The sequence below is a fragment of the Aplidium turbinatum genome, chromosome 4, assembly GCF_918807975.1.
Source record: "Aplidium turbinatum chromosome 4, kaAplTurb1.1, whole genome shotgun sequence".
In the NCBI taxonomy this organism is placed as follows: domain Eukaryota; kingdom Metazoa; phylum Chordata; class Ascidiacea; order Aplousobranchia; family Polyclinidae; genus Aplidium; species Aplidium turbinatum.
In genome coordinates, this window is record NC_137475.1 from 41535786 (window position 1) to 41552231 (window position 16446).

A 16446-nucleotide genomic window follows, 5' to 3' on the forward strand; every position below is an offset into this window, starting at 1 on the left:
CTGGTCATCTGTCGTAGATCGCCATGCTACCTATTAACTACCTTAGTATTTTACCAGTTTACGTAACCTGCTTCTTGCGTTTGAGGCCGCCGCATGTCACGTTATTATATCTACGCGCAGCAGCCAAATGGATTGTGTGTTCATCGAGCGTTGTTACGTCTACATTTCTATCCTTGGATCGGTATTATACAGGACATTGGAACATGTTACTATTGAAACGGCCCACCCAGTTTGCAAGCGATTGAGCTTCACCTATTCCTTCTGAGTTCTGCTCTTGGTGAAGCGTTGATATTGGGAAGGACCGTGAATTGAACTGGTCTCGCGACTTCTTTCCATTCACTATTTCAAACTTCGGAAATGTGGAAGTTGGAGTTGCAGATAACTGCAGTATGTCGTGAAAAAGGGCGATTTCAAGCATAGAGATTTCAAGCGCTGGGGTTTTTGGGAGTGCGAGTTTAGGACAGTTTTGTTGAGGTGGTCACCCCTTGACATAGCTTGTAGGACCAGACTGCGTAGGCCTACGTGGTTTTCCCTACGCAGTCTAGCTGGGGCAATGCCTGATAGTACCGGCAGAAAGTCAATGGAAGTTGAAAGCTGGCAACCGGTGATTATTCTCGTGATGGTGTTGAAGACAGTGTCAATTTTTCTATAGTGTGTGTGCTGCGGCACCTAGCAGGGGAAGCATATTCGGAGGTGCTGTAAACAAGTGCAAGAGTATTTGTACGGAGTGTGGAGGTGCTAGCATCCCAAGATGTTCCAGGTAAACATTTCAGCAAATTGTTGCGTGCTGATAGCTTAGCATGGCGTGTTTCAGCATGTTGTTTATACGTCACTTGCTGATCACGCAAGTTGGGTATGGGTTGTGTGGTAGGGAGTTTCTATTAAAGAAGATCGACCATTGGAGCGTAGATTCCATGTCGCACAGGTGAAAAGGTGTGACGGTAGTCTTTGCCAGGCTCAATTTCAACCTACACAGTACACAACCTCAGGTAGTCTGCGATTTGGGCGATGTCGTCTGTGAGTGCTTCCTCTACCACATGCCAGTGGGGGCGGTCGCTCCCCCAGTGAAAAAAACGTCGCGAATGTGGGCAAAAATGTCTAGCTTTTTGGGCAAATCAATCTCATCATGATTTTTTGACATCTCACCAGTTTACAAACTTTACGTAATTGTTATAATCTAGCCTATGAGATACATGGATATTTTTCAATGAATGTAAAATGTAGGCTAACTTATTATCATCGATTTGGGAAATTATTGCTTGTGGTATTGCAATTTAGGCAGCATGATAAGTTTCCATTCAACATTTCCAAAAATTTAGTGTAAAAGAGCACGTCGTATCCAGGCTTATGCCCGGTGGTTGAAGATTTGGATTAAGTGGACGGGAAGGCAAGGAAGCCAATCTTCGGTCGGCAGCAGTGGCCGAGTGGTTAGCGCGTTGGGCTCGCAGTCGAGAGCCTGCATGTTCGACTCCAGCCACCCGCACTTGCTGTTGTTTCTCTGGGCAAGAAACTTTACGATAATTGCCTCTACCCAGTGATCGATTTCGAGTAATGGGTAGTACCAAATTTAAGTCATAAGTAGAGTAGACAACCGGAAACAGACATTGCAGTCGGCTGCAGCGTGGGTCAGGTGTACGTCTGAAGGCGTACACCGATGCATAGCGCTCAACTCCGCTTTCCCGCAATGCAGGATAAAGATAATAAACAAACAAAACTTCGTGTCCACCTTCGTGCATGCCTTTAAGTGCTCTGCCAAAGACACAGACGCATGATCTTGAACGGTGTCGAACCGGTGCCGTCCCAGGGCTCTCACCACTCGGCTATGCGGCCGACTCGAAGAGCACAATTGGCGAGTAAGCGGTAGGCAAAGCTTATTCACTTGTATGCAGGCTACATTTCTTCACCGGTAGGATTCAAAAGCGTGCTAGGAAGGCTACAGGTAATATTATGAGTTTTTTTTTTGCTTTTTTCTCTATATTTTGTTATTGCAGCTATTAACAAAATTATTTTGGCAAAAACGTTTAGGTATTTAGACAAATGAACATTTTACCAGTTTAGAAACTATGTAGGCCTATAGCAGGGTTACTCAACTAATCTTAACAAAGGTCCAGTTTGACAAGTTGAATATTTTTAGCGGTCCGGTGAATAAGTTATTTCACAAGCAACCACGAAAGTTAAACTATCTGTGCCAAACCGCTTTTTTAGGTAAAATGTAACTCGAATTGGATTTTTGAGAAAGTGTTGGGAAGTCTGGGAGTCGAAGCCCCCCCCAGCAACTAGGATAATCACAGTAAAAATTGCTTCCTCCTAGTAGAAATCTGTTTAAAGAAGCCCTGAAACGTAACAATGAGGTTGTAGCCCTGCGGCCGTGCAGGGCTACTCAACAATGAGTTGAGTAGCCCTGCATTACAGTGTTACGTAGGCTAGTACTCGTGCAGAAGCACTCAAATATAGTGCTCAGTATCCAAATATTGACATATTACTAAGGATATCAGCAACGACTCCAGTCACATCATCTGAATGCGGCAGCAAGTGTTCTTCGGCGGCTTCATACCTTCAACAGATCTACCATGAAAGAAGAACGTTTGACCTGGCTTGTCCTGCTTCATATTCACAACAACCGAAACATCGACCTGAATGAAGTCATAACAGTGTTTTCACAGCAATAGCCTACCCGAGAAAAATGGAATTGGGGAACATTTTTTTTATCGTAGCTGCTGCCTGCTTGTGATGTTTTATTAAGTGCTCTTTTGATTACGCGGAATCTTTGTTGATGACCTCATCGGTTCCCAGGGGCGCCGGAACGATTTAGACTGGGGGGGGGGATTATGAAAAGAAGGCCCTGTTGTTGCCAAAGGTCATTTTTTTAAGTTTTAAGATAAGATATAGCGATAATGCTGGGCAATTCGTTAATTGTTTTCCCCCTATTAGCCATATCAATCGAAATGTGAGACAGATGAAGATATAAACGAATGAAATATCTTGAAATAGATTGGACAAGAAGAAACAAAAAGATAAATTTCACGTTCATACAATCTGCTCCAAAGTATAAAATGTGTCTACGGGATAATTTGTAGGCCTATACGGTATAGGCCTATAGACAAATATCAAACTAATCCGAAATACATTTTACGCCCGTCGATTGCTCAAATGAACTCATTTGCAGCAGCTTCTAAGTCAATGGTGTCCATCACCTGTTTGTGAATAGTCGCAAACATTCGGTTGTTTAAACTGTTGTCTGTCATTGTTGACTTGTTGTACGAAACCGTGGTTTTACTCCCCTCATTCATGGGGCTAAAACTGCGTTTAGGATTGACCGAGACGAGCGTGATTGTTCGATAAATGCACAAAAATTTGTGTATTTTCGAAAAACAGTTTTTGTTGCTTGTCAAGAACCACGCATATCGTAGATAATTTTGTTATCTTAGACAATTTAAGATAAAAGCAAATAGCAGAAATTGTCATATTGCAAAATATGCAGTAGCTTACATGACCTCAAAAGGGCATCCGCCCCGCTTTCGGCGCCCTTGTCGGTTCCACTGTTGATGGGCTATTTTTAATGTGAAAATTGCTTGTATTTATTTATTTCGTTTAATTCTAATGTTGACAATTTGAAGTTTGTTTTGTTTGTTGGTCTATACATTATGTAATGCCACTTTTTATGTTTTGATTGCTTGCCTGTGGACACGCCAAGAAATTGTTTTCAAAAGGTCCATATTTTTGGATTTGGGAGCCCCCCTTGAAAATGTCTGGCTACGGGCCTGCGCTGCAGAAATGGCCGACCCTGACGTTTCAGAATGAAGACCAGGCTTCTTTGAAGCAAAATGGAAATTTGAATGCAAATTTAAACTCTTCACCCCTGAACGTCTTTAATATTTAGCGGTCACTATTTCGTTATTAGGTAGGCTACTTTTGGATCCGGGAACTTGATGAAACCGAGTAGCCTATTCTTTGGATATAGGCCTAATACGTTTTTCTTAGAATTGTCATAGTTTGTAAGCACGAGGATCTCATAGGTCAGGGCTACTCAACTAATGTTAGCAAAGGTCCATATTGACAAGTTGAATATTTTGCGGTCCGGTGCATATTTCACATGCAACCAGGCCTGGATTAACCATTGTGCTAGGGTGTGCTAAAGCACAAGGGCCCCGCAGACAGAGGGCCTCACTTTTCCTACAAATGAAATAAATAAAATAACAAATTTTTCCTGAAAAATATTTTCAAGAAGAAAAATTAAGAAAAGTGGGGCCCCTCTGTCTAAAAAGAGTAACACATTTATCAATATATCTCCCCCTTCACGTAAAATAAAAATATGGTTCTTGTATTTTTTCTTGTATGATGGTCACTAACTGTTCTGGAGAAAGATCATTCTCTAAGCTGAAAACAATCAAAAACGTACTTCGGTCTACAATGAAAACGATTACGTGTTGCTTACAATGATTCTTTTAGAATATTGCACAATGCACACCTTGCCTCGTTATGTCAGTGCCCGTGAATATCAAGTAATGCATAATATAACAACGTTTGATGCTTTATTGAGGAAAAACATGTTTTCGTTTATCAACCGTTGCATTCACTCCTCAAATCGCTTTATATCAGACCTGGTGTCATCTGATTGTTTTTATCGTTCTGAATACTTTCAATTCTTCCAACGCTCATTGTATGTAAATTTGTAACAGTAGATAGCCCATTTAGTGAGCTTTTAAACCTACGGCATCCAAAGTGGCTCTCTGTGACCTTTGTGCATTTGCAGTTTGTGTATTATTTTGTTGTTTTTGTTGTGGATATGGAATAAATAAATAATAAAAAATAATAAAAAAAATAATAATGACACAAGAGCGGTTGGCTCATCTAAGCCTTCTCAGCATAGAGTGTGATAAACTGCGACTTCTCAATTTTGATGCTATCCTTACAGACTTTGCAGCAAAGAAAGCCAAAAAAAAGTCGTTCGACTGAATTTCATGTTAGTTTTCTAAATCCTATTGGTAGTTAGTAGTGAATGAAAGAGCAATTTAGAATAGAAATTCAGAATAACCTTTCATTGCAATTTGCAGTGTAGTGTGCAGTACTAACAGTGGTTCTTTGCTACAATGTTTTCCCTTGCACGGTTTCGTTGATTTAATGTGTGTGATTTTGCATCCATTATAACGTAAACATTGTTGACTTAATTTGCACATGCTTATTTGATCATCGATCACGTGCTATTTCAAAGTTATCTAACTCACCTAAGCAAGGCTCGGTTTCGTCTGCAAGCGAAACCAGCTTACTTCCATTTCGCTCCACGTAAGCTGGTAAGGGCCCCCATAAAATTCGTTAGCACAGGGGCCCCATTTGATCTTAATCCGGGCCTGCATGCAACCACAAAAATTAAACAACCAGTACGAGCACCGAACACTTTTCAGGTAGTATGTAACACGAACTTGGATTTTTGTCTGACACAAACAAAGAAATAAAAAAGGAAAAATGTATTGTGTTTCTTTGTAGTGTAGCTGTGTGGATCGCAAATCAGAGAAGATTGCGAAGCGTTGGGGGGTCTGGCGGCGAAGCCCCCAGCTCCTTGAATAATAACAAAAAATTGCTTTTCCTTGACGGAAATCTGTTTTAAGAGGCCTTAAAATGTGGCAATGAAGTTATTCTTCCGGAAGCTCGAGGTCCACCTTCAACACCCAGAAGGTCCGGATTCGGACCGCGGTCCGCCAGTTGAGTAGCCCTTTTCTTCGACTTGTGAAACCGTTTCTTCGACTTTGAAGAACAACAAGTCGAAGAAACGGTAGTCTCCATCTTCCAGCAATCTAAGTAGTCAGACTTGGAATTTCTCAATGTAGAGAGAAAAAGTTTTCTCTGCCTATAAAACGTTAAATGGTAGTTTTATTAAATAAAAGTAGTTTTGTTCAAAAATGCAAGTTTGATGCAAGAAAAATTCAATTTTATGGGTAATTTACGGTAATTGGGACACAGACAGGTCTATGAATGTAGATTAAAGTTAAGTCAGCCTTGTTTACCTCAGTTGAACATTTTGTTGCTTATGTTTTCAACTTTTCGTGCACTGCCAAGTTGATGACTGTCGGATTTATTAGATCAGGGTTCGAGAACCCGTGGCTCGCGAGCCATATATGGCTCTTCGTGACGGCAGCTGGCTCACAGAAAATCTCAACTTTTCATTACAATTTAATGCTGAAAATCGCTAGGAATGCACCAAATTCAATGCATTTTTTCAAAATTCCTTAAGAGAGATCCCACAGACCCCCCGCTGTTTTTTTCATCTTCAGCAAATACATGACCCCACTTTTGCAACTCATTATCGGTTGCATTAAAATGTTGCGTTTTTGAAAGTGAATTAGCAAAGACAAAATTCGGGCAAATTGTTTTCGCTCCCCCAAAATGTTTTACTTTCCTACGGCTATGTCCTTGCGGAATACCGCTTCTAAAGCGGCGGAGCCTGCACATCTTTAGCTGTCCGCCCCGTTAGCTCAGTGGTTACGCGCCGGCTCAAAATCACCCGGCGCAAGATCGACTCTCGGCCCTCGGGGTGTGCGCTTGAGCAACACATTTTCAGGACTGTTCTCCATTCAGCAGCAACGCGTGAATGGAATAATTCCCCGGCAACAACACTTCAACAATCGGAAAACTTCACTCTGCCAATCTCGGTAACCTGCCCTGTGTCAAGACCCTCTACAAGTATGCGAAACTACAAGGAATAACCAATCAAGGCTTTGTCAGTCTGAGGATAAAGATTCAAGACCAACCAAACCAACCAACATCACTGGTCTTCAGCAAGAAGGTCCTATTTGCCAGAGTATTTGTGAGAAATCGTACTATAGGCTACATTTTTGTCTGGGATCATGCGGAGGAGCTCAAGTGTTAACCCTTGGTACAACACCGCAGCGTCATAAGCAGTAGTGAGATCCACCAAGATTAGTCCTGCCTTGTTGTCCTTCTCGAAACTTTCTTCAATATCCTTGGTCAGCTTTACTGCTTGATGAGTAGTACAACGTCCGTGCCGAAATCCAACTTGTTCTTTAAATAGGCAGGTGAGGATCAACAACAGGTTCGAGTCTAGTAAGCTACATGAGCCGTTCCAGGATCTTATATAGGACGCAGAGTAGTGATATCGGGAGTAAAACTGTTGCAGTTAAACGCAGCCTACTGAATGAGAAAAAAACTGCTTATGAAAATCGTTCTGAATTGCCGTTTGACCATTCTGCTATTTTCAACAAGACACAACTGACCTCTATGATGTTTTCTTTGCTTACCAAGCATGTCGCGTCAACTTTAGACAGTAGGGAATGAATCAATGAACTATAAGCGACGCATTTGCAGTACCGGTATCTGTGCTTCGTAGAACTTTATACCATTTTTTCGTTATGTATCCAGGATAAAAACATATAAGGCCGTTTCAACGTGTAGATACGTTGAAACGATCTTTAAATCCAAAATGGCAACTTTCTGGCTGGGTTGCTCTGTTCTAATATGCCAACGAGTGAACTTTGTAGGTTTGAAATGCGCATGCGCAGGTGTTAGAGAAGTATAAGGTTCATGTATGTAGCATTGTAGCTAGCACTGCCATCTCACTTTACACCGATCAAAAAATAAAACAGAAAGAAAAGCACAACCATTAAACTAATATAGTCTGATAATATGATCTGATCTGATCTGATCAGAGTTTTGAAAGGGGATTTTAACAAGATGTTCAACAACATATGGCAAGAACATAGACTGTAATATTCTGAAAACCAACTTACAGCATTTTAGTTTGTCTAAGCACGTTTTTTCTGATTTTGTTGTCGGGAAGGTTTCATTTTCTGGTTGATTTTAACTTTTCACCGATCGAGAGATTTTTGGTGTACTTAAATACGCTCGTGTGTTTAGAGTCGTTTTTCGCATTCCTGTTCAATTTGCCTCATTTTGATGATTGATTCATGAAAATTATGGTCTCGTTCTTGATCCACTGTGGATTGCAAAAGGTTGCCGACGTCCTTGGCTTTACTTTAAATATTGCGCAAAACTGCAGTTGACAACGGTATGGCAATGTGATGCGCCAACTTGGAAGCAACACTGTGACATCACGATCTGTCTTAGCCCACTCTCCAGTGATTTGTCACAACCTAATATCCGCCATTTTCAAGTTTTCGAGATAAACGACTTTTTGTGTTTATAGCTGTAAAATTAACAAGGTAAACACTCGAAGTTGACTTTTGGAAGGCTGGAGCGGACAAGCAAACAAATTTTTTATAAATAAAATTTAAACCAGGTTTTTGTTTGTTTATTAAAATATGGCGTATATTTGGTTTTGCCAGATAACTAGTTATAAAAAATGTATTAGGTTGTATGGTAAAACCTAATATAATCTCGATGTTAGCTTTATCCTCCTTATTGGCTTATTTAATGTTATGTTTTTGTATGGTAAAACCTAATATAAGCTCGGTGTTGGCTTTAACCACCTTATTGGTTTATTTAATTTGTAGGAAACAGTTTTAATTTTCTTTAAGAAACCAAAGCCTGTCCATTTAGTTTAGTCCAGAGAGTTCGATTTGAAAAAGCCTACACAGCAAAAATGAAGTGAAGCAGGTGTGTAGAGCCTAAGCGTAGGCTACCGGTAAAGGTAAAGGTCCCATACTCAGTTACTGAGCTTTGGGGAATGAGAAGATAAGGTTCTCATTATACTAAGCCTTCGGCACTAAGAAGAGTAGGGTGGCCAGTTCCTTTCTCTCGGCCTCCTTTACTTCAGCAACTACGCCCACCCAATTTATTACCCCTGGGTAGAGGTGAACGGTGTTTTTCAACAACCAGCTGAAGCCGGGAGTCGAACCAGGTTTGCACAACTGGAAAGCCTTATCCGTTGCGCCATCTCACCGCTCTACTGGTACCGGCTACCGGTAGGCATACTTAAAATAGCAAGAGTCAACAACACAAGCCTAAATCAAACCCAAAATAAGCCTTTCAATTTCTCCCAAAACTGTGTATCATTTCGTCACTGTAATCTGTAGATAACTTTGCTGATATCAGAGAAGCCTGCTAGGTTAAAGGCTATCGCCGATTTAAAATCAGTTGCTGGTAGCCTACTTAATTACCATGCATTTATTTAAGGCTGCCCTACTACATTGGCTACACAGCATCTGGTTTGGTTGATTAGAAATGACCCAACACACTGGGTAGCGTACTCCCAGGCCTCTGCTTTAAAATCTTAATGAACTTATGCAAGCTAAGCTATTTAGTGTAGGCTACCGCAAAGTCAACTAAGCCATCAGTTCACCAGTACCGGTAGGCTACAAAAAGTCAAACTGTTCGGCGAGACGTAGCCTAAATGATACGGCATTTAATGAAAAGCCCGTGTGCTCGGACGAACATTTTTAAGCTGCATAATTAAGCTCACCTAGTGGAGCCTAGTGCTTAACAACATTTCAACCCAATCTACTTTATCGAATGCTTTTAAATCCGCTTCACGCAACTCTAAGAGATGTAAGATGTGAAGTAGCCTGGGCTACTCTGCTGAAATTTTGCCGGTCACATGACAATTTCCTGTTACTTGATTGGATAGATGAATATGTTAGGTTTTAGAAAATTATTCTTGCACAGATTGGAATATGTTAGGTTTTACACACCAATTATCTCGTAAACGTAAACCATACTTCATTGGAGCACAATTTTTTGTCAGGAGATGCATGAAGTCTTTAAACGTAGAAAAATGCAAAAAAGTCATTTTTGACAAAATGGCGGATATTAGGTCTACCAAAATCACGGGAGCACTGATCTTGCTTGCTGGACTGAATGACTGCAAAAATTGACAACTTATGATAAAGCAATTATTTTACACGTTTTTGATGCTTTTTAAAAGACTAAAGATAAGTAGTTTAATACTGAGCTATATGATGGCAATTTAGTTTAAGATCGTATGTTATCATTTGGTTGTTTCCTTGTTAGAGCTGCTAAGATTAATATATAAACAGAATAACAGTAGGCTAGCGATTTAGTCCTTTCTAATGGAATGTGATAGGCTACTTTATCTGAGTGATGAACGAACAGTTATGAATGAACGGTTGCTGGTATGATTGTGTTGTAAAGCAGCAAAATGATGGTAGCCTGCGCAAGATCAATGAAGTGATTTTACAAAAGCAAATTGTGACGTCATATCAATTCACAAGTACTTGAGGCTTGTGTGGCGAATTAATTGCAGCAATATCCTGCACTGGTACATTTACCACGAAGCAACTCTGAAACAAGTTTTTGTTATACAAAGTGTCTGAGGCTTGTGTGGCGAATTAATTGCAGCAATGCAATATCCTGTAGGTGCCGTAGGCTACATTTACCAACAAACAACTCTGAAACATATTCTTTGTTTTACAAGATTTCTAATCTACAGTAGTGGGAATGTCGGTAGGCCTACTATAGGCCAATATTGCACAAGGTGTCTTTTCCATTTTGTGCCATCTAGATTAAGAAAAATAAATCATTAAGAAAAGTTGAAGACCATTTTTATTTCAACCCAAACATACTTCTCTTTTTACTTCATTTTAAGGTAACAGATTTTTTTATGCTGCTGGAAGGGTTGGTTGATGGACTATATAGATAAACTGTTACAAAAAATAATTCACGTAACATTCATGCATAGTTTACCATTATTGATAATTGTCGTCACAAGAAGAGCCAAGAGGGCAATTTGTGAAAATGCGTTTTCAATGCATTGTGTTCTGTGTTTACTTCTCTCATTTAGGAGCTCAACCAAATTCTCACATTTAATCACGTGACACACAAAGGCTTGTAACGACACCCGATACAGTGGTTTCATTTGAATTCAGTTGTTGATTTCTTGTGATATCTTATGAGTTGCTTCTCCAATATTTTGAGTTGAACGGCTTTGCTAAAAATCGTGTGCATAGCCTAACTACCCCCAAATTGCTTAATAAAAATATATAGCCTGAAGCGCTTTTGTATACATTTGCTGACTTTTTAAAACTTGTTTACAAAAGCGAAATTTTACTGCTTGGCTTACCTGTCTGATTATTTCAACAGTCATAAATATTGTGAAAGTAGTTTTGACTTGTAAATGCAATTTTGAATGTAAATGTTATACAATTTTGATTCATGTGATGTTCCTAGAGCTTTTTTTTATTTAAAAGTAGCCTACCCTATGAAGAACCGAAACAGTGATAAATCAGCTATTTCCATATTAATTTAGAGCAGTAGTTTTCGACTTTTTCTGATAAAAATATCTAATAAAAAAAATATTTAGTGCAAAATTTAACCAAACGTGATTTATGCCGACACCGTGATTCAAACGTGATTCATGCCGACACCGTGATTCAAACGTGATTCATGCCGACACCGTGATTCAAACGTGATTCATGCCGACACCGTGATTCAAACGTGATTCATGCCGACACCGTGATTCAAACGTGATTCATGCCGACACCGTGATTCAAACGTGATTCATGCCGACACCGTGATTCAAACGTGATTCATGCCGACACCGTGATTCAAACGTGATTCATGCCGACACCGTGATTCAAACGTGATTCATGCCGACACCGTGATTCAAAGTGGAATCTTGGAAGAGCCGTTGTTGAGTCGGTGATGACGTCTCCTCTCCTTGACAAGTCTGCGTGCCAGCAGCCTATTCGTTCCAATCATAATGCAAATCGAACTTATTGTAGCTGGTAGTTTTAGTTTAAGTGGAGAAAAACTTATAAGTACACAATAGGCTACAGGCGATGAAAATAGCTCAACAAAGCATTTAATCCGTTCCGGACCTTTTACAATGCAAAGTTGCGCGTCACAGCGTCAAGTAATAAAGATTTTGCAACGTCTGATTTGCACATCACGCATAGGCTGTTCAATCGGTTTTTACCGCGGCCACGGTTTTGAGTCATGGTGAAAACTAATTCTTTACAATAATTCTTTTAACGTAAACAATTCTTTACAAATTTCTGTGCCCTAAAATTAGGTTTTCAACTAGCAGACATTGGAGGTACCAGTTTACGTCACAAATTTTCAAAGCAACAAAAATATTTGGAAAAGTGTTTTGAAAGTTGCATTGAATGATTTCTTTGAGTAGAGATCATGGGGTGGTGTACGTATGTGTTGCGTTTGCAGCTCAAGTTTGCCATGCAACTGCTGTTAGTTTGGTTGGTTAGTTTGGTTTTGAATTTTTATCCTCGGACTGACAAAGCCTTGATAGGTTATTCCTGGTAGTTTTGCACACTTGTAGAGGCTTTTGACGCAAGGCCGGTTACCGAGATTGACAGAGTGAAGTTTCCGATAATTGAAGTGTTGTTGCCAGGGAATTATTCCATTCATTAGGTGCCGCTGAATTGAGAGCAGTCCTCAGAATGCGTTGCTCAAGAGCACACTCAAAAAGTCGGACTAGCGCAGCTTGATCTTGAAGCTTCTTCGTTCACGAAATCACACTCGCTAACCAACTGAGCTATCGGGGCGGACATCTATCCATTGAATATCTAGCTATCCATTGAACAGTTCTTTATCGCTGTATGAATAGGTTAGTCGAGTGCATATTGTTTAGAACTGCAAACCACAATATTCAGAGAAGCATAGATTTGATACTCTAGCACTGTTAAGTAGGCTGCTTGGATGAGACAGCTTTCTTTAGAACTTCTTATCTGGCCGGGTTACAATTGAAAATGACACAAGCTTAGCCTACAATCTATCAATTACTCCAAAAATGATATGACATCTGGACAACACTATAAACTCCAACCAGATTTAAGCAACAACATCCATGAGCAGACAATAGGCAAAACGGGTTACTTCCCTTAAATTGAATCTTGCTTGAATATTTTTAACCTTTCCAGACATGTTATATCAATATGCCTGGCCAACGCAGTTTTTGAAGTCAAGGTTCAGTTGGTCAAGCAAAAATAGTAGGCTACACGCTTAGCCAAACGCAGCAACAACAGGTTTCAAGTTAAAACTATAGAAACCCTTTAATGATGCAGAAATCAGTGGACTTAACACTTAACAGCATCAAATTTTACGTCCTGAAGCAGTTTAACATCGCCTACCTTAAAACAAGAATGATCTGTTTTGATGAAAAACATCTCAAGCATCTACCATGATCGAAAAATACTTGGAACTGTCTATTTCATTTAAAAATTTGTTTAAACGTGAAACGTGAAAAACGTGAAAAAACGAAAAACTACTCGTTTTTTCTTTACAAGTTTATGCTAGGGGAGAAAGTTGACCGACTTCCCCACCCCCCTCTCGGAGCCCCTGATCATGGCAAAAGCTTTCTTATTCTAAAAGTTTAAACAATAGGGTCGAAGAAAGGCTGATTGCAAAAATACATAACTTTTATTATTATTATTTTTTTTAATAATTGAAAAAGGTACACTGGATTTTCAAACGGCTCGCAACCCCCCCCCCCCCCCGCCCCCGAAAAACGGCTTGTGACTCCCACGTTGAAAATCACTGATTTAGGGTGATCCGAATATGGTTCTGAGATTTTGTATGAATGTTGTTTTGAAAGGGTTGGACAAGGTAGTTATATCCTACGCTGAGTTTGAATGGTGCAACATCAAATAGCAGCTACGTTTGTTTCACAACACTGGATATAACCTACTGAACAATAAGCATACAGTATAACAATATGACAAAAGCCTTTGTTGCCCTTTTGAAAAGAGCTTGTAGGCTGCACAAGGCCTTTGTTAATTGAAAAAATTACGCTAGTTATTGACATTTCAGTTTAACAAAAGCTTTAGAACAATACAGAAGTTCCTAGGGTTGCTCAACTTACCCCATTGCACGTTTTATTGCAGTCCCCCCTATTTCATCTTCATTATTAATTTACGGTAATTAATTTAGGTAATTTACGGTAATTGGGACACAGACAGGTCTATGAATGTAGATTAAAGTTAAGTCAGCCTTGTTTACCTCAGTTGAACATTTTGTTGCTTATGTTTTCAACTTTTCGTGCACTGCCAAGTTGATGACTGTCGGATTTATTAGATCAGGGTTCGAGAACCCGTGGCTCGCGAGCCATATATGGCTCTTCGTGACGGCAGCTGGCTCACAGAAAATCTCAACTTTTCATTACAATTTAATGCTGAAAATCGCTAGGAATGCACCAAATTCAATGCATTTTTTCAAAATTCCTTAAGAGAGATCCCACAGACCCCCCGCTGTTTTTTTCATCTTCAGCAAATACATGACCCCACTTTTGCAACTCATTATCGGTTGCATTAAAATGTTGCGTTTTTGAAAGTGAATTAGCAAAGACAAAATTCGGGCAAATTGTTTTCGCTCCCCCAAAATGTTTTACTTTCCTACGGCTATGTCCTTGCGGAATACCGCTTCTAAAGCGGCGGAGCCTGCACATCTTTAGCTGTCCGCCCCGTTAGCTCAGTGGTTACGCGCCGGCTCAAAATCACCCGGCGCAAGATCGACTCTCGGCCCTCGGGGTGTGCGCTTGAGCAACACATTTTCAGGACTGTTCTCCATTCAGCAGCAACGAGTGAATGGAATAATTCCCCGGCAACAACACTTCAACAATCGGAAAACTTCACTCTGCCAATCTCGGTAACCTGCCCTGTGTCAAGACCCTCTACAAGTATGCGAAACTACAAGGAATAACCAATCAAGGCTTTGTCAGTCTGAGGATAAAGATTCAAGACCAACCAAACCAACCAACATCACTGGTCTTCAGCAAGAAGGTCCTATTTGCCAGAGTATTTGTGAGAAATCGTACTATAGGCTACATTTTTGTCTGGGATCATGCGGAGGAGCTCAAGTGTTAACCCTTGGTACAACACCGCAGCGTCATAAGCAGTAGTGAGATCCACCAAGATTAGTCCTGCCTTGTTGTCCTTCTCGAAACTTTCTTCAATATCCTTGGTCAGCTTTACTGCTTGATGAGTAGTACAACGTCCGTGCCGAAATCCAACTTGTTCTTTAAATAGGCAGGTGAGGATCAACAACAGGTTCGAGTCTAGTAAGCTACATGAGCCGTTCCAGGATCTTATATAGGACGCAGAGTAGTGATATCGGGAGTAAAACTGTTGCAGTTAAACGCAGCCTACTGAATGAGAAAAAAACTGCTTATGAAAATCGTTCTGAATTGCCGTTTGACCATTCTGCTATTTTCAACAAGACACAACTGACCTCTATGATGTTTTCTTTGCTTACCAAGCATGTCGCGTCAACTTTAGACAGTAGGGAATGAATCAATGAACTATAAGCGACGCATTTGCAGTACCGGTATCTGTGCTTCGTAGAACTTTATACCATTTTTTCGTTATGTATCCAGGATAAAAACATATAAGGCCGTTTCAACGTGTAGATACGTTGAAACGATCTTTAAATCCAAAATGGCAACTTTCTGGCTGGGTTGCTCTGTTCTAATATGCCAACGAGTGAACTTTGTAGGTTTGAAATGCGCATGCGCAGGTGTTAGAGAAGTATAAGGTTCATGTATGTAGCATTGTAGCTAGCACTGCCATCTCACTTTACACCGATCAAAAAATAAAACAGAAAGAAAAGCACAACCATTAAACTAATATAGTCTGATAATATGATCTGATCTGATCTGATCAGAGTTTTGAAAGGGGATTTTAACAAGATGTTCAACAACATATGGCAAGAACATAGACTGTAATATTCTGAAAACCAACTTACAGCATTTTAGTTTGTCTAAGCACGTTTTTTCTGATTTTGTTGTCGGGAAGGTTTCATTTTCTGGTTGATTTTAACTTTTCACCGATCGAGAGATTTTTGGTGTACTTAAATACGCTCGTGTGTTTAGAGTCGTTTTTCGCATTCCTGTTCAATTTGCCTCATTTTGATGATTGATTCATGAAAATTATGGTCTCGTTCTTGATCCACTGTGGATTGCAAAAGGTTGCCGACGTCCTTGGCTTTACTTTAAATATTGCGCAAAACTGCAGTTGACAACGGTATGGCAATGTGATGCGCCAACTTGGAAGCAACACTGTGACATCACGATCTGTCTTAGCCCACTCTCCAGTGATTTGTCACAACCTAATATCCGCCATTTTCAAGTTTTCGAGATAAACGACTTTTTGTGTTTATAGCTGTAAAATTAACAAGGTAAACACTCGAAGTTGACTTTTGGAAGGCTGGAGCGGACAAGCAAACAAATTTTTTATAAATAAAATTTAAACCAGGTTTTTGTTTGTTTATTAAAATATGGCGTATATTTGGTTTTGCCAGATAACTAGTTATAAAAAATGTATTAGGTTGTATGGTAAAACCTAATATAATCTCGATGTTAGCTTTATCCTCCTTATTGGCTTATTTAATGTTATGTTTTTGTATGGTAAAACCTAATATAAGCTCGGTGTTGGCTTTAACCACCTTATTGGTTTATTTAATTTGTAGGAAACAGTTTTAATTTTCTTTAAGAAACCAAAGCCTGTCCATTTAGTTTAGTCCAGAGAGTTCGATTTGAAAAAGCCTACACAGCAAAAATGAAGTGAA